At 48.2% G+C, this 19,280-nt stretch overlaps 1 protein-coding gene across 1 annotated transcript in view; it reads left to right on the top strand.

The window, feature by feature from the left end:
* The window catches only part of NEDD9 (neural precursor cell expressed, developmentally down-regulated 9), a 78,564-nt gene that overhangs the window by 38,325 nt on the left and 20,959 nt on the right, over positions 1 to 19,280 (top strand). The window lies entirely within an intron of this gene.

The raw sequence follows: 19,280 nt of genomic DNA, 5'->3' as shown, positions 1-19,280 counted from the left end.
TGCAGAGAGATTCACAAACAGGTACTTGAGACGCTTCTCCAGAAGGGGACGGGCTATAAAGCTGTCCCAGTCCAATGCTGGTTCTAGCAGTGTAACGGCAGCAAACCACAGCTATGAGCCTTTGGAGAAAGTCCAGGCTTAAAATATCTGTTGAAAAGGGGACAAGGAGATGTTCAGCCCCAGGTCATGGACAGCTGGCTCGGATGTTCCCAATCTTCTCCCTTCGATCTGAAATGGCAAGAGGTCCCAAATGCACCATGACACCTTGAACGGAGGGACTTGCATTTCAGTCCCTGGGAGGGGACAACAAGAACCCAGTCAGCCCAGATGGGTTCTGAAAAGGAGACCTCAACTAATGTTAGTTGTGTGGATGTTAGAGAGTGGATGTTAGTTGAGTTGCAAACTTAAATTGCTTTGATAATTCAATTAATCCATGAAGCTGTGGTTCGATTCATTGTGGCTTTGAGGATAGTACAGAATGTTTTGGCCTCCCTTGCAGTAACGTCATAGATTCCCGTGCAATAATCCAAAAACGTAGCGGTGCTTTCAGATTTCTCCCATCATGCTGTTTGTTAGGCAGTCTGCATACATCCAAACTAATTCAGTATGTGCCAGCAATATGTGAAAGTACCTTTTTGTAAGAAAGATATTTTAAAAAATCATGATGCAAGATGTGATCACAGTCCTGACCAAGAACAGAGAATCAGATAATCTCAGTTGAAACGGTGGATTGACTATAAAACCTAGAGTAAACAAGGCTCTTCTTGGCGTTTCCTGTGTGTGTTACTTGCCCATCGCATGACTCAAAGTGATTGCCTCTTGAAAGCCAGGGGAAGGACCGCTCTGTAAAAATCCTTTGCGTTTCACCCATATGAAGCATCTGGAAGCCGGACTATCAGTAGATTCTCTGGAATATTTAGAGCTTGTCGCTTAACCCTTATAAATGTGTCCCAGTGATGTAAAGCAGGCAGGGATACTCAAGCAGGAAGTGCATGTCTGGAAGGTGTTGTGGTTTAATCGTTCATTGCAGTTGAAGTTGGCAGGAATTCCGACTCTTTCCTTTCGAGATGAAGGCCGCAGTGCTCCCAGCTTGTCCTCGATTCACTCCCCATTCATCGCAAGGTAGCTCAGACTGGCAGGAGGTTTCGAGGGCCACCTTTTCTATTCAGAAATCAGAACTCCTTTCCTGGCATCCTGACCACTAACTTTGGGTTTGTGGGTTTTCTGAGAAGACCTACAGTACATATTTATTCGTGTACGTGTTTCTCGCGGGCAGCCTTGCCAAATAAGCCCATAAAGATTACTAGCCCACAAAAACCTTGACCAGACCATCGGCTCACACGTACCCGTGAAAGTGATACCTAGCCAAAAAGAAGAGGGGGGGGGGACCGTGTAAAGCCTTTCTTCCTAGTTGTCTGGAAGGAATTCTTCACCAGTCTGGTTAGGATCAGGTCGGGATCTCCATTCTGCTGTGAAAGCTTTCTGGGTGACCTTGGACTGGTCGTACCCTCTCGGCCTACCTTACCTCCCAGGGTTGTGGAATAAAATAGAGGATGGCCCTCTGCACTCTCCTTTTAATCTATGTTCACCGCAGTGTCCTCCAAGCAATTCTGCACTAAAATCGAATTCAACCATTTTATTCTGGGTTTTCCCCCCATTCTGCATTACATTCCCTCCCTTCTGTGGTCAGCTGAGTTTCAGCCATCTGTTGCCCTGGGTTATTTGGATGTTGTTTTGCCGTGGACTTAAATTGCCTCGGCTTGAACACTGAACAAATACGGAGTGCCAGGCAAATGTGGAAAGGACCAATGGCTGTGGTCACACACACTCAATAATCCACTCCACTTTCAGTGTACTTTCCAACTCAGAGCGGCTTACAAACACCTTTCCCTTCCCCTTCCCACAACAGACACCCTGGGAGGGAGGTGGGGCTGAGAGAGCTCTTTCAAGAACTGCCCTTCCGAGGACAGCTCTTGTCAGAACTATGGCTTGCCCAAGGTCATCCAGCAGCTGCAAGTGGAGGAGTGGGGAATCAAACCTGGTTCTCCCAGATTAGAGTCTGCGCACTTAACCACTACACCAAACTGGCAGGAACAGATAGAACATTGGAGACAAAAGCCTTCCCCACTCCCAACTAAGGAACTGGCAGCAACCTGTTCAAGATGCACACCAGCCTTGGGGGAGAGCAGACCTTTGCTGGAACGGCAGAAGGACATGGCACCTTCTCTTTTTCTGAATGCCCCCATGCTAAGATGGAAAGAAGGGGGCCCTGGCTCTGTGGTAGAGCCTGGCAATGCTAGTCCTGACCTGGATGGACCAGTGGTCTCTGAGGCAGCTCCATGCATTCAAGAGAGATCAAGGAGGTCTGTAAATCACTTGTTTCGTGATTTCATGGAGGGACTGGGACCTTCCGGAGTACAAAGAGACTTGTTTACTTAAGGGCAATGCTGAATCCCTAGGGGCAAAGTGTTTCTCGACTCCAGCCACAGATGGTACACACCCTGAGTGCTGGGTGAAAACACACACACACATTTTATGGAGCCCACTGTGGGCCACAAGTCGTAAGATGCGTTCAGTTCTTTACGCCACATTGATAATGGTGAAGATAAGATGGGACCTTTGTAACAGTGGTTATCTTGGGTTTTATTGGCACAAATACTGCTATTTACTGTGCCTGGAGATTAGACACTTAAACAGGCCCAGGGTGGGTGTGGGTCTGGGGAACAGACAGGCGTTGGCAAGGCAAGAAAGTAACTTCCTCTTGCCTTTGAATCATGTGGGTTTGACTGTGATGCATGAGTAATCACCAAATCCAATTGGATTTAGTGTAATTGGTACCTTAGGCACACTTTTGTGTGCAGAACTCCCGTCTGAAGTCATCAGTGGTCAGATCTCGACAGTCTTGGCTGTTTGAATTCCTCTCTGTATAATTAACAAGGTATTTTCCTTAGGATTTTTCTTTTAATTGTTCGCTCAGAATCTGATGTCTGGCACAGGATGTTTTAACCAGAGCATTCCAGGGGTGTGTGTGTGTGTCACTTTTTGCAATTAAATAAATCACCCACTTTCAGAATTCCAGAAATTAATTTATTTATTTGGTATCCCGCCGTCAAAGCAGGCTCAGGGCGGCTTGCATAAATTTTTTATAAACAAACCAGTACATAAAATATATAGATACAAATATAAAAACACTACCTAAAGTGCTAGTGCAAGTCCTGTGGCGATGGCGAGGCGTTAGTAGCATCAACATAAAGTGTAGTCAGCAGACATCTCAGTTTGGATCAACTCGGCGAGGGACAGGGTGTCAATGATGGTATTAGTCTTGGGGCCAGGGGGCCTCAGCTTGTTAGGTGTGGCTCGGTAGTCAAAGGACTGGTGGAAGGGCTCCGTTTTACAGGCCCTGCGGAAATGTAAAATGTCCCTCAGGGCCCTGATGTCTCTTTGGAGTGCCTTCTTCATTAACCTCCCTTCTATAATACTGTGGAGCAAAATCAGGGCAAGACCCACCCTGTGGCCAGTTTACATTATCACTCACATGACTTGGGGCCTCCAAGTGATTGTGCTGAGGTTCCATTGGTGTGATTCCATTCCACCCTTAAAAGAGTGAAGAATAGGGTTCCCAAATCCCCTCGGGGGGGCGGATTTCCCCCCGCTTTTGAGGCCCGATTTCCACCCCCGCGGAATTGGGCCCGGGGGAAACCCCACCCCCGCGCGCGCGCCGCCCGGATGTGACATACAAATGCCGGGCACGCTGGGGGCGGGGCCACAGCCATTTGCGCGCGCACCCTCCAGACGCTGGGCAGGAGCCCCCCGCCGCCAGGTAAGATTCATTTGGCAACCCTAGTGAAGAAGTGAACCTGCCCAACCACTATGGTCATCTCCAGAGGTCCTGCTTCAGGTGCCCCCACCTTCTTAGGCAGGTGGCAACCTGGGAGAGGGCCTTCTCAGTCATGGCACCAAAGCCCTGGAACTCTCTTCCCGGGGAGATTAATCTGTCCCCTGCTGCTGCTGTCTTCCACCAGCGGGCAACGACTGTTCTGTTCTTTTCCCTCAATGGTCCCTCCTCCTTGCCCAGTGTTTTAATTGCTGTTTTTATGTTTTGTATTTTATCTCTGTTTTTGTTTTAATGATGTATGTTGGGGGATGATTTATTGGTTTAAAAATGTGATATTTTTTTTGTCACGTACATTCTGAATTGTTAGCCAACTTGGTGGCCCTTGTAAGGGCAGAAAGGTGGGATAGAAATTTTGTAAATTAAATCTATAGTAAAGCACACAAACAGGGGCCCCACACCATCAGCCAGCCGTTGGTTCTCACATCAGAGGTTATCTGCATGGTGGAAGGGAGGGGCTCTTATTGCTTTGCACCAGAGTTTTTGCTTGTTTGTTTGCCATCAGGTCACGACTGTCGTATCTTGAAATATCTTTTAACAGCAAGAGCAGCGCAAGTTACACTTAAGATGAAAGTTGACCTTAACTCCGATGTATTTGGTGGAATTTCTGAACATAACAGAGAAAATAATCCCACCTCTAATTAAATACGAGGGTTTCCCCCCCAGCATCTTTGAGTGTCGTGCAGTTTTCTGTTCGTCAAAAAACAGGAAAGCCCCAAGCCTCTCAGTGTTTTCACAAAACAGTGTCCCTAATTAAAAAGGGTTTTTTTTAATCTTCCCTTGTGTCTCCCCTCATCTAAACAAGGCAGTCTCTTGTCTTAAATCCCCATCCTCAGGAGATCAGTAAAACAATCTTTAAGTATTTAAGGGAGCTTGTTGTTGCAAACAGTGGGGCTCAAGGTTTCTTTGCCTTGATGTCTAAAATTATGAATATCTTTCCTTCAACCGGCAGCACCTGTCCCCAGCAGATTAAGTGAACTGCTGTGCCTACTTTCCCTAATACAGACTCTGCTTGCAAGTATTCTGTATGTGTTGGCAAGGCTTGAGAGTTAAAAATATTCCATCTACTGTGATCTCAAAGATCCGTATTAATAGCAGGGGGGGGGGTCACAGTCTCTATCTGGAAGGCTGCAGCCGCCCTGCAAATGGCCGCCCCATAGCTTTTTGGCAGGATCTTTCCATGCAATCAGCTTTGAGTGAGTGAGTGAGCATTTGTTCTGAATCTGTCATACGTTCCGTAGATGTCCTCTCCCACGAGAGCATGGGGGTGTCTCATGTCCCAGCACTGGAGTCTCTACATTTTGTCCTTAGGGGGAAAAATGCAGTACTTGTCCTGGGGAGTGCATCCCATCGCTGTTGTGATTGTTATCTGGAAATGGTGTAACATGAGTAGTGCGGATGTTACTCTTTATGGAACATTGTCAAGGGTGCCGGTGCTCCGGCGCTTTACAGAGCAGCCTACACAGAAAAGATAGGCTTCCATCACAAACTTCATCACTGGAGGAGACATAGGGCTGCCAAGTCCCCCCGGGGGGCGGGGAAACCCCCGCCCCAGAGGCCCGTTCCCCGCCACCGGTGGATCGGGCCCCAGGGGGGAACCCCGCCCCGACATGCGTGTCACCAGGAAGTGACGTTAGGACGCCGGGCACGCTGGGGGCGGGGCCACGACCATCAGAGGGAAAACTCTATGGTTTTCCCTCCGATGGTTGTGGCCCCGCCCCCAGCGTGCCCGGCGTCCTAACATCACTTTCGGGTGACGTGCGTGCTCCAGTCGCCGCACGGGAGTCCCCTGCTCCGGCGACTGCAACGACTTGGCAACCCTAAGGAGACAGCAAAGGGCCAAAGTAAACGTTGTGGCATCCCTGGGTCCAGCCCCTGGATGCTGGTGCCATATTAGAGCTGAAGTAAGGAGTTATGTGAGGGGTCTGGAGACCAAGTCCTATGAGGAAGGGTTGAAGGAGCTGGGTATGTTTAGCCTGGAGTCGACTGAGAGGTGATACGATAACCGTCTTCAAGTACTTGAAGGGCTGTCATATAGAGGATGGTACGGAGTTGTTTTCTGTTGCCCCAGAAGGTCGGACCAGAACCAACGAGTTGAAATTAAATCAGAAGAGTTTTCAGCTAAACATTAGGAGGAACTTCCTGACAGTTAGAGCAGTTCCTCAGTGGAACAGGCTTCCTCGGGAGGTGGTGGGCTCTCCTTCTTTGGAGGTTTTCAAACAGAGGCTAGATGGCTATCTGACAGCAATGCTGATTCTGTTAACTTTGGCAGATCATGAGAGGGAGGGCAGGAAGGGTTGCCTCAGCGCTTAGTTCTTGTGGCCCTTTCTTACATGCCCAGGGAAATGCTGATTGCCACTTTGGTGTTAGGAAGCAATTGTTCTCCAGGCCAGTTTCGCCAGGGATCCTGGAGACTTTTTGTCATCTTCTGGGCATGGAACAAAGCTCCCTTGGAGGGGGGTATTTGTGAATTTCCTGCATTGTGCAGGGGGTTGGACTAGATGACCCTGGAGGTCCCTTCCAACTCTTATGATTCTGTGATTCCATTCTATGATTTTAAAATGCCATAGCATGGCAGGACTAGGCAGTCTTGTTTCCCCCTCCCCCTCCATGCCTTTTCAAGTCCCGAAATAGCTGAGGTACCAAAACAAGACCCAAACCTCATGGCAGCATGTTCAAATGGCTGAGTTCAGTTCTACAATGGTATTGGAGTCCACAGGCCAGACCCATGAATGCCGTAACATCTGGTCTGGCCTAAGGAGAGTAAGGAAGAGGAGAGGCAAGAGCAACCTGGAAATCACATGAGCAAATGGAGTTAAAATGCCTTTGGTTGCTGCTGTTTACAGTATTTATTAAAATTGTACCCCACCTTTCAGAGTTTCAAGGAGCCAAAGTAGAAGCCTGGGAGGGGGGGGGCGCAAGCAGTTCCCTCCATTGCAGGCAACTGATGCTGCAAAAGACAAGGCATGGAAGGGGCTCCCTTCTGCCGAGGCAGTTGGTGACCTTAGTGGCCATTGGCAATACAGACTGGGATGGGGAACATGGAGTTCCACCAATGATGGCAGAGGCAATGCCAGGTCAATGGGTATTCCAAACTTCCCTCTTTAATCACGGTCTTTCACCCAACTTTCAACCAGAAATTTTTCAGTTGTAAAAACCATCTCGTTTTCCTCAAATGCAGCTTTTCTTAGAAGGGGGGGGGGGAACCTGTAACGAAAGCTGATTAAATACACATTGGTGGCTCAATGCAGAGAATGCTTCCTTTCCAGTTTTGGAGTTTGATTCTAATATGCAGATGAATTGATGTGTGATCCTACATGTCTCACGCTAAAATACGAGGTGTTTAGGTGGGGAACTTTCATCGAGGAGGTCTTTCTAAATGGCACCTTCAGCATGAGTATGCTGAACTTGTTTGCAAACAGCTGTTTCCCCGCTGTGCGAAGACGGCATTTTGCTGCTTCAGAGTTTCCATTAAATAAGCACTGAGGAGCATAGAGCCATGCTCACGCAGCAGTCCTAGCTGGCAGACACGGCAAGGCAGGTCAAAGAGACGTCCCAAGACAGGTGATTAGAGTGAAGTAATAAGCGTGGAATGCTAAGGCCATTGCTGTATCAGCTTCTCTTATGTCCCTGGATGCCGGAAATGATCTCAGATCAGCTGAAATAAATGACGAAGGGCTTGAATTCATCCTTTGACTGAATCCGTTGGGGCTTGATTGACAGAATCCTCTTATTGCCACCGTATGTTCAGTGTGTCTTCCTTCCAGAGAATTCTGATCAGGGGTCATTTCGTAGAAAAAGAGGTGCAGGAGCTCATTAACATAACTCATTAGCATAACTTATTTGCATATGCCACACCGTCTGACGTCACCGGAAGTGTGTCAGAAGGCAACACCCACCGCTCAGGCTCCACTGGACTGTTTTGGATTGCTAGCTATTGGGGGGAGGGAGAACGTGCAGATCTGTCCTCACAGAGGAGGGAGAGCTTCTACCTGAATAAAACTTGGTCTTAAGGTGCCACTGGACTGTTTTGGAGCGGGGGAGCTCTGCAACTTACCTGGCTGCTTCTTGTTCTGAGGGCTGCTGGGAGCAGGGAGTGGGACTTGTTGCCACTGGACTGTTTTGGATTGCTAGCTATGGGGGGGGGGAACACACAGATCTGCCCTCACAGAGGAGGGAGAGCTTGTACCTGAAGGTGGGCTGGGGGGGGCTCTGCAACTTATCTGGCTGCTTCTTGCTCCTTGTGGCCCGACTGAGGGCTGCTGGGAGCAGGGGGTGGGGCTTGTTGCATGTGCCCGCCCCCTGGGCTCCTTACTGCCGGAGCTCCGCTCCTGTGCGCTCCTGCAGGAAATGACCCCTGATTCTGATTGTTGGTTGAGTGGCTTGGTTCTTGGGGGAAGCTGTACCTGACGTGCTAGTGGATAAGCTGTTTTAGCTGGATGTTATTTCAGCTGCAAGATTTGGGTGGCAAGTTGCCAGTTTTATTTACTTTATGGATATCCCGCCTTTCACTCCAATGGGAACCCAAAACAGCTTACACTCTTCTCCTTCATTTTATCCTCTGCAAGGTAGGTGAGGCTGCAAGTATGTGACTGGCCCACCCAGCAAGCTCCCAGTGCACGAGTGGGGATTTGAACCTGGGTCTCCCTGACCCTAGTCCGACACTCTAACCACTACACCACGCTGGCTACCTGGTCCTCTTTAACATGGAAGAGGTGGCCCTTGTATGCGTCATGCGCCATTAGAAAGATAGCTCTGTTTACTGGCTTGCAAACTGTTAGGGATGCTTGTCCTTTCCTCCTCTGAGCCCCAAAGGGTGTCTCGTTTTGCTGCGGAAACGGTGTACTTTGTGTCATTGTGTTGATTGTGGGGGCGACACTGAGGTTCCCTGGGCTTGTGTCCTTGGATGACTTCAGTTTCTAAACCCAGGCCCTCTCAACAGATGTAGCTCAGGACTTTGTGGCCACCGCAATTAAAACTGGATCGTTCCAGTGTGGTTTTGGCTCACACTACACTGGGTGGGAACCAGACAGTTTGTGGTCTAGGGTGCCACTGTAGTGCCTTTGTCAGGCGCAAATACCACGTGAAGGTTGGTTCCCCTTACTTAACCTGCACAGAGGTTGTGGACCAGTGAGGTTTGCCCTCTCATGATAGTGGATACAGATTTCCATTCTGTTATAGGAGATTCTTCCACTGATTAAAGTTCTGTGGAAGCTGTAATGGATCAGGGGATTGAAATTATTTATTTATTTATCTATCTATTAGATTTATATCCCGCCCTCCCCGCGAGTGGGCTCAGATGGTTTGTGCTGCTGACCCACTTTTTGCGCCATCAATGGTTTGTGCTGCTGACCCACTTTTTGCGCAATCAACTCTGCTCGGGGATTCCACTGTAAGCCTTAGAGATCCTCTCCCACTTTTCAGATTCTGGAGTCTTCTTGGTTTACCAGGAACCCAGAGTTAGAGTGTAAGGTGTTATCCGTGATGAGTCCAGGCCTAGCAGTTGAGAACCTGACTTGGAGCCTGTAATAGAACGGGCCCAGAGTAAATTTGATACTCAGTTCAGACAAGATGGTATTGCTTACTGCTGAAGGCCAAGGAGTCCAAAAGGTGATGGAGCTACCTGATTTGGCAAGAGTCACGCTCCTATTGAAGACAGGGGTTCAAAGCTTGGAAGTGCTCCTGAGTGCTCAGGTAGTGAACATGGCCAGGAACATATTTCACTAACTTTGGCTGATTTGCTGGTTTGGTCACTTCCAGGACAAAAACTGTCCTGGGGTCCGGTCACATGCAGATTAATTACCCACACGATAGGGATGAATGCCGGGGGGACTTTACGGGCGCAATCACACGAAAACATCTGGCAAGTGTCCCGCACCCGTCAGCAACCCGTATCGCCCAGCCAAAGAAGCAGAGTTAAAAGATACCAGGGAAAGTGCACTAGTTTCCAGAAAACGCGGGGCGCAGGCATCAGATCGCGGAAACGCTGGTATCCCGTCGCATCCAGTGGTATGCGCGCAAACGCGGAACTGTGCATGCAGACACACACATCCTGCTGAACCGCCTCGCCCTTCTTTGCCACGCTTCACCATCAACATGTGATCGCAGCTGAGGGCATGTGCACGGAGCCTCGGGTGAAATGTCTGATCACGCTACTGCGCTTCAATTTGCTCTGGAGCAAAATGCCTGGCTTCGTCCCAGAATTATCTCGCTGGTGTGACCGGTACCCTGGTAGTACACTGCTCTTGAAGACTATTTGGAAATTTCAGCTGCTCCAGAATACAGCAACCCCATTGTTATCTGTAGCTGCAGAACAGGAGCTTCTTCTTTTAGTTCCTCAAAAGTTACACTGGCTTCCAGTGTATTGCCTGTCCAAATTCAAGATACTAGGTTCTTATCATTTTAAATACCCGAGTGACCTGGAATCTGAGCTTTTTTGAGAGAATCCCCTACCCCCATATGAAGCTCAAGATGAAGCCCACATTACACATTCTGCCACCAAAAGGTCTGAGATCTCCACATTGTGCATTGCTGCAGAACTTCCTGCCTAGGGAAACCCACCCAGTCCACACCCCTGGCTTCTCTGAAATAACATTGTGGACATTTCCTACTTTGCCTGGTTCATGCACTCCTGATTATCCCATTTCCTCTTTTGTTTAATCTCTGCTTGTGACCAGTTTTGTACTGTGGTGAGACTGCCAGACTAGGACTGGGGAGACCCAGGTTTGAGCCCCCGCTTTGCCATGAAGCTGGGCAACCGTGGGTCCCTGTTTCTCAGCCTCATCCACCTTGCAGGTTTGTTGCGAGGATAAAATGGAGGCAGTGAGAATAACATACACTGCACTGAACTCTCCGGAGGAAAGGCAGGATATCTAAATGTAATTTAGTTTGGTGTAGTGGTTAAGTGCATGGACTGTAATCTGGGAGAACCGGGCTTGATTCCCCACTCCTCCACTTGCAGCTGCTGGATGACCTTGGGCAAGCCATAGCTCTGTCAGAGCTGTCCTTGAAAGGGCAGTTCTCTCAGGGCTCTCTCAGCCCTGCCTACCTCACAGTGTCTGTTGTGGGGAGGGAGAGGGGAAGGAGATTGTAAGCCGCTTTGAGACTCCGAGTGAAGAGCAGGGTATAAATCCAATCTCTTCTTCTTCTAAATGTAATTTAACTTTATTTTACTGCTTTATTGATTTTACTTTAACTTTCATTGTGTATTGCTGTAGGAACAGCAAAGTTTAAAAGTAGCCTGTAGACTAAGGTAATTAAATCAATAAATTAATGTAGTTCTTTATGCAATTGGGCACTAGAAAATTACCTTGCATGAACTGGACTCAGGTCAACATTAGCCTGAAGCTGCACAGTCTCAGTCACAGCCGAATCCAGGCTGGCAGGGAACCAAAAATGTAATGGTTTGACTCTCTGATAATTGCTGTTTCATGTGACATTATTTTGCAAAAGTAGGTACTGTACTGGTTGTCCCAGAAAGTCTAGATGGAGTGTAAATCAGATTTGCTGGACCTTGGCATGGTCTTCCACTCATTCTTAAAGGCACCACTTACACAGGAGGGTAGAAATAGACTGTTAGCATTAAGGGATAGAGTAGCCAGTTTCGTGTGCATGCACACCCAATGCTCTCTTCTGCTTTCTAGAGCACTTTCTTCTCTCATAGACATCTTGTGTCATTTAGAACAGGGAAGTGCTCAGGATCAAGAATGTCTGGAAGTAATATCCTGGAATCCCTGCTATTCAGTCCCAGATGTATGAGAGCTGTGGTTCTTCAGTGAGAAGGAGTGCTCTCTGCTAGGGCTGCCAACCTCCAGGTGGGAGCCAAAAATGAGAGATCATGGGAGGAAGTGGAAATCCAACAACAACAACATCCGTGGCAAAAATAACAAAGATTCAATAAAGATATGTTGCAAAATCATTTACTGTAGTAGTTCTGTAGGAAATTCTCTTCTATTATTGCTCACACGCTAACAAATGCTGCATAATGTAAACAATTCATTTCACAATATTTGCTTTACCTGAGCGTGTAGCAATCACAATTCTTATCAATTACTACTTATCAACTCTCGAAGGAAACATTCCATGTTGACTCTCTAATAACAGAACCCGAGGTCTTCGTTATTTTTGTCACGGATGTTGTTGTTGGATTTCAACCTCCAGGTGGAGCCTGGAGATTCCCCGCTACCACAACTGATCTCCAGATGATAGAAATCAATTCCCCTGGAGAAGATGGCTGTTTTGGAGGGTGGACTCTATGGCATTGTACCCCACTCAGGTCCCTGTCCTCCCCAGGCTCCATCCCCAAATCTCCAGGTATTTCCTAACCCAGAGATGGCAACCCTACTTTCTGCACGTACACAGAAGCACTCTTTGTTTAATTCCCCCCCCCATTCTGATTCTGTTAAGTCTTAGCCAGAACCAGTACAAAGGAGGAGATGCGTTTGCTGCAAACATTATTGTTGTTTCTGTATAAGACATTAAAAGGTATATATCTCCACTTTCCTGCCAGTGGCATACAATTATTTAACAACCAACAATCTACAACAAAAAGCAAACCCACAGAGCAAAACAATTCACCATCCGTTTATGTGAAACTTCCATTTCAGCACCTTTGGATAGCAGAGGCTTCACTCCTCCAGGACTGGCCGAGGCTCACGTAATGAGTGTATTCATCACGCTCTTTTGTGTTCCCCTGTCCGTCCTTCCAATTAAGTTCCAATCACAGCCCCATTTGGACAGGGAGGGGGGGGGGAACAGCAAACAAGATTCATTCCAGACCTCATTGTTTTGTGGTTGCTGCACTATTTGAAGTTTGGTTGTGAACCGTATTTTCCATTTGGAGGGCATTTGAAAGGGGTGGGGAGAAATACTGACCTTGTTTCACCCTTGGTCACAAAATGCCACCATTTCTTGTCCTACGCTTTTCAGGCCCCAGTTTATTTTGGAGCAGCAGACATAAATGACCCCGTACAGTTTCAGTTAGATGCCTCCGGATGATGCCGCAAACCTAGCTGTTTCTCGCTAAACTTGGGAGACGGCTTTGGTTCATTTATTTGCCTTGGGAAAAGTACTGTTTTGGCAGAGGGTGGATCCTTGCTCAGTTGTGGGAAAGTGCTCTGTAGCAACATGTTCAACTAGAAAAATGGTTTCAGAGGTTGGGGGAAAAAACAGTGAATATTTTGAAGAGGTAAGTTGGGGGTGGGGGGAGCATTTGGTGACAGGACGCTGAACGTTCGTACTGTCCAAAATACAATTTGAAGCTATATGAAGATCTGTTTTAGCTATGGGGTCTCTCAAGCACCTCCTACCTTGATTATTGCAAAATCTTCATGTTGTTATAGTATCTACATACGTGCCATCAAGTCGCCACCGACTTCTGGCAACGCCAGTAAGGGGCTTTCAAGGCCAGTGAGAAGGAGAGGTTCTTTGCCTCCTTCTGTAGGGCCTTCCTAGGTCTCCTATCCAAGTATTGACCCTGAGAAGCTGGTGCAATCGGGCTGTACCATGCTGCCTTGCCTTCCCTCCCTGAATTATACTATCTAGAAGACTAAAGGACTTCTCACTGAGGAATGAACTGTATTCACAAACCTGGCTCTACTATAACATAAATGTGGGTTCTCATTTCTTACTTACCACATGGAGCATGTCACAGTTGTATTATGGCCAAGCATTTCTATCTGTGGTTACTCCATCACCTTTCAGGCAATCTCAGAAACCCACTAATTGGGAGAATCTTTCACCAGCAAAGGTGCCAGAAGTACGAATGATTCATATATGTGATGTCTATGAAAGATTATTCCAAGGCAAAGCCAAGGTTTTTATATAAGCTTTATCTGCGTAAGTGATGAAAGGCGAAGGCGTTCATTGCTGCACCCAGCCAGGCTGCTGAACATTGGTTGCTTCTGATCTTGATGATGCGGGACAGGAAAAGCGTCATGAAGTTCTGCAGGCAAAGCACTGCACCCATTGAGGTTCTGGTTCTTCCAAGGCTTCATCTCCAAATCTCCAGGAGTTTAAGAACCTAGATCTTGCAACCCTACCTGCGGCTGGGGAGGGGAACCTGACAGCTCCAGGCTTTCCACATGATCAAAGCACGTCTCCCCAACTGCTTTTACTTTTTCAAAACTTATTGGCCAAAGCCTCTTTACTGTGACATAAACACAGCATCCATTCTCAGAAGGGCTACCATCTTAGTCACAATAAATAAACATGAGTCCTCTGGCTGCATGTGGAATCTGTGCACAGCCTGTTGTATTCACAGACAAATACTGTTAATTTGGAAATCATATGAAATAAGTCAGTTGCTGTTCTCATTAGTTTATCTTCCACGATATCATTTTGGGCCCAGTCACACTGCGGTGTAAAGGCGCGGCTAAAATGTGGCTTTCTTGAGTCGCATCAAAAGAGAAGCGGGGCGGCGGGATCAGACAGATCCCCACAGCTGCCGCGCAGTTCCTCCAAGGCATGATCAGATGCCGGGGGGAAGCCATGGACCGCAGAGCGAGGTGAGCCCGCTGCGCATGCATGTGCACGTGCAGTTTGGCAGGACCTCGCATGCTGCGGGAGAGACAGGCGCGCCGGAGATCACACGGCCACCCCTGCTGCATATTTTCTGGTAAGTACTAGTGTTTTGTAGGGGTTTTTTAAATCCGCATCTTCGGCCGGAAGAGACGGATTGGGGACGGGCGCGCAACATTTCCCAGATGTTGCGGTGTGATCATGCCCACTTGATGTGCCCCCGATCCGTCTCTCTTGTGGATCAAAGCCTTCCGTGTGACCGGAGCCTTTGTATTGCATTAGTTTGCTTGGCTTGCTGTATCAGGAAGAGCTGGAATTCGGTTCTCTTAGGAAGAACTGTTTCACTTTCCATTTGGTTCTTGCTAACAGCCGGTTCAATTCACAGTTTCCTCTCGATGTTCCTTTGTGGGTTAAATTAAATTCCTGTTGGCAAGGCACCCTCTGTATGGCCTTCTCTTAAAGATACGTAACATCTCAGGCCACTTCACGCATATGATCACATCAGCTCTTTGTTATAAGTTTAATCAATATAACGATATTCTATTGCTGAAGAGGGAGCCAGTTTGGTGTAGTGGTTAAGTGTGCGGACTCTAATCTGGGAGAACCGGGTTTGATGCCCCACTCCTCCACTTGCACCTGGCTGGATGACCTTGGGCAAGCCTTAGTTCTGATAAGAGCTGCTCTTGAAACAGAGCAGTTTCTGTCAAGAGCTCTCTCAGCCCTACCTACCTCACAGGGTGTCTGTTGTGGGGAGGGGAAGGGAAAGGAGATTGTAAGCCACTCTGAGACACCTTTGGGTAGTGAAGGGCGGGGTATAAACCCAATCTCTTCTTCTGATTTGTTAAAAAGACCCACAAATATACCCCCCCATGGCAGAGGGGAGAAATGGTGGCTGCAAGGTCAAGGGCAGGGGAAATGGCGGCAGAGGGGGCGGGACTGGGAAAATCCAAACTTTGTCATCCACATGGCAGCCATCCAGGCTTTGCTACGGTCTTTCCCTAAACTTCACAGCAAGGCAGGTTTGGGAAAGGTTGGAGAGAAAAACCACCAAAACCTCCGGAGGTGCATGAGTGTCCCACGACACTGTGGGGAAACAGGGAGGGGAAAAAACACTTCCCAACAGCGTTGAACACTGGGAAAAGAACCCATATGGAAATTGGCTCTGCCTGGTAGGTATTTGCAGAAGTGCTACAGAATTGCAATCAGTTTGGTGTAGTGGTTAAGTGTGTGCACTATAATCTGGGGGAACCAGGTTTGATTCCCCCCACTATTCCACTTGTACCTGCTGATGTGACCTTGGGCCAGTCACAAGCTCTGGCACAGCTAAGAACAGTTTGTGTCAGAGCTCTCTCAGCCCCACCTACCTCACAGGGTTCCTGTGGTGGGGAGGGGAAGGGAAAGGAGTTTGTAAGCCACTCTGAGACACCTTTGGGTAGTGAAGGGCGGGGTATAAATCCAATCTCTTCTTCTCTTCTTCTTCTTTGTGGCCAAGTTCATTAGTACCCCCAATGTTAGCATGCTTTTCTCTGTTGGTGTGTTTGCATTATGGTCCTTTCATATAAACTGGGCAAGGATTTTTAACCTATTAATTGTCAGGGATGCCATTTCCCAGTTGGGGGTGGAGGATCCCCCAGTTTTTCAGGCTCCTACCCACTGCTGGCCAGCACCCCCAATCAAGATGTGCTGACATCACGCAGAACTGACATCATCACGTTGGCAACGCTCTGGTTTTTGGGCAAAACTCTATGGTTTGAAGGCAATTTTAGCATAGAGTTTTGCCCCCAAACCAGACCATCACCCACAACATGTCACCAACGTGATGGCAACACGTCACAGCACTCCGCCCCCACGCCACCTCCACTCCTGGAAAGTCCCTCCCCCGCTGGCATAATCATTGGACCTGGCAACCCAGGTGCAGTGGAGATGGAACATTTTACTACTCTTTTTTTCTGTGTTAGCAATGAATCAAAAATCATGTGTTATCTGTACTTAATACTCCCATGGGAGATGGTGATAAGAGTTCTCTGTGGGCTGCTGAGTAAATTTATTTTTTGGGAAGCTTTCCCTCACAACAATGACACCTGTTTTATTGTAAATGGTATGCTGTAAAAACAAAAGTAAAACCTAGTTTTCAGAAGTTTTCTCCTAGCACTATAATGACACACATCTAAGCTCTGGATGACCGTGCTGTAGAGTTGCTCACTAGGCCTAGGATTAAAACTGTGGGAAATGGTAGGCTTTGAACCACTGGAGTCCCTGTGAAAACAGAAGGTTTTGCTACCCACCCAATAGTTTGTGGCAGAATGTCTCTGCTTTCTGTGGATTCCCATACTGTGTTACATCAAACATAGGTTTGCCAAGTGGAACTTACCTTGGCGGCGGGGGACTCCCAGGTGGATCCTGGAGCGCGCGCGCACCACACACACATCACCAGGAAGTGACGTTATGACTTCTGGGTGACGCGCACATCGGGGAGGAGTTTCCCTCCGGGGCCCAATCTGGCGGTGCCAGGGAACGGGCCTCTGGGGCGGGGGTTTCCCCGCCCCCCGGGGGGACTTGGGATCCCTAATCAAACTCCATTTTGGAAGGTTCCTCAGGGGTATCTTTTCAGTCGCGAAGGAGTTGTAGCAGGATGCAGGGAAGTCCAGTTAAAATCCAAGCCATTGAATCTAGCCAAGTAGTGGAATAAATTTTCATCATACCTGCAAGACTGACTGATTGGGTTGCCAGCAGCTGTGACATCACTTTCAGGTTTTTGCCAGAAGCATGGTGCTGGTAACAACCTCCTCCTCCTCTCAAGCCTTACTTTTCTGTTTCTGGTTTTGTGAATATGGATCCTCTCTAATCTAGATTTGGTAGTAAATATCACTTGCTACATGTTTCAGTGTGATAGCGTCTCTGAAAAGCTGAAGAGAAAACTGGGAGCTTTTTCTTAAGAACTATCAGCTCCAACAACACCCTTCTTGTGTGTGAATTATCTTTGGAAGCTACTGTTCAAGAGGACCTGTCTACGGCCAAGTGCTGGAAATAGAGGAGATGGAGGAATCTCTCTTTAATTTGCTTTACCTGTAGTAGTGATAGAATTTACATTCCTTTATATCAGTATATCTGATTCTCAACATGGCCAAGTCTGTGAATACATAAATCCAGTGTCTGGAACTATGAATAGACAAGACAGTTCTAAAAACCTGAAAGATGTCCCAGGTTTGCAGCAAAATCTTTAGAAAGGAAGGAAGGAAGGAAGGAAGGAAGGAAGGAAGGAAGGAAGGAAGGAAGGAAGGAAGGAAGGAAGGAATAGAAATCCCCCCCGCAAATAATAAAAGGAGCCTGGCGTTTTAAGAAATTAATGCCCTTAGTGTCGTTAGGCAAACATAACAGTATTGTCAGCCTTCAAGCCTTGATTTCTGTCAATAAAAGGCTGGAAGGAGGCACAGAGCCCTTTCCACAGCTGTTTTGGCCTTTGAGGGAGAAGTCATTAGGGCCAGGCCCAGCAGCAACCACTGGGTGACTTTCTACCATCTGACTTACGTGACTCATCCAGGCCTGGCTACTTGCTGCTGTTCAACAGCAGCCACTCCATAAAAGTAATTGTGGTATAGTGATTAGAGTTTCAGAGAGATCCACATTCAAATTCCTACTCTGCTATGGATGCTCACTGGGTGACCTTGGGGCAGTCATGCACTTAGCCTTAACCTGCCTCACAGGTTGTTGTAAGGATAAAATGGAAGAGTGGAGAATGATGTAAGTTGATTTGGGTCCCCATTGTGGAGAAAGATAGGGTGTAAATGATGTAACTGTGGCTGCAGTCACATGGAGCATTAGCCACGCTACAGAGACGGAAGATAGGCGATTTTTCCGGGCGCAATCAAACCGCAACATCTGGGAAGCGTAGAGCTCCCGTGGTGAACCCGAGGCTTCCTGCCGAAGATGCGCCATAAAAAACTAGTACCTCTGAGGTACGAGTTTCCGGAAACCACGGGGCAAGGGCGGGCGTCTGATCACGTTTCCGGTGGTAGGTCGTGGCATCCAGCACCCGCCCATATCCTGTCGCGAAAAGGGTTTTTTCCCCAAGTCTCCACGGGAGGCGCACAAGCACCCAATGGCGCATGTGCACACTTCGGTTACCAAAAACCCCCCCACACACACACCCGCACTGCTTTTTTGCCGCGCCGCAGGATTGACGTATGATCCGCACCTCCCCCCGAACCACGGGACGTTGGCGGGACGTTTGACACAGCGGCCGCGCAGTAGTTCGCTCCAGGGCAAACAGCCACGCCTCCCCCCCCCCCGCGGTATCCAGCCCGTGTGACCGGGGCCTAAATATATAAAGAGGAAAGGTAGGTTGGTGGATGGGAAAAAAAGAAGGAAGGAGGGAGAGGTGAGGATATGAGAGCTGCCAGGAGGAAGGAAATAGGAAATAGTGTGAGGACAGGATACCGAAGAAAGTGAGGTGGGTCCTCCTCCCCCCCAAGTTCTTGCAGTTTCCCCACTGTGCAACTGGTCCCAGCCCAACTGGCACCACGCAGCTTGGCCCAGCCCAGCAGCTGGCAGTGTGCAACTGTCCCAGATTTTTCCTGGGAAGAGGCAGCCAAGGGGAGGGAAAACTGAAGGGGGGGGCAGATAAAGGTAGTTCGGCTGTTGGGTGGGAAGGAGAGAAAAGGGAAAGGCTATGGGGGATTTTAGGAAAGAACAAGAAGACATAGTGGGGAGAAGAAAATAAGATGCCCCCCCCCCCACAAGTCTTTGCAGGTCCTTTATTTTTGCAGTGTTAAGGAACTGGTAATTTGTGAACTTGCCATAAGATCGCATGACCTTCATTTGTTCTAGAAGAGGGTTTAGAGACTGTTGTACAAGATGCTTTTCATATTAA

Source organism: Gekko japonicus, unplaced genomic scaffold, assembly GCF_001447785.1.
Source record: "Gekko japonicus isolate JY-2015 unplaced genomic scaffold, Gekko_japonicus_V1.1 scaffold859, whole genome shotgun sequence".
NCBI lineage: Eukaryota > Metazoa > Chordata > Lepidosauria > Squamata > Gekkonidae > Gekko > Gekko japonicus.
The sequence above is the reverse complement of the archived record's forward strand: the minus strand, read 5'-3'. Positions and strand labels throughout refer to the sequence as shown.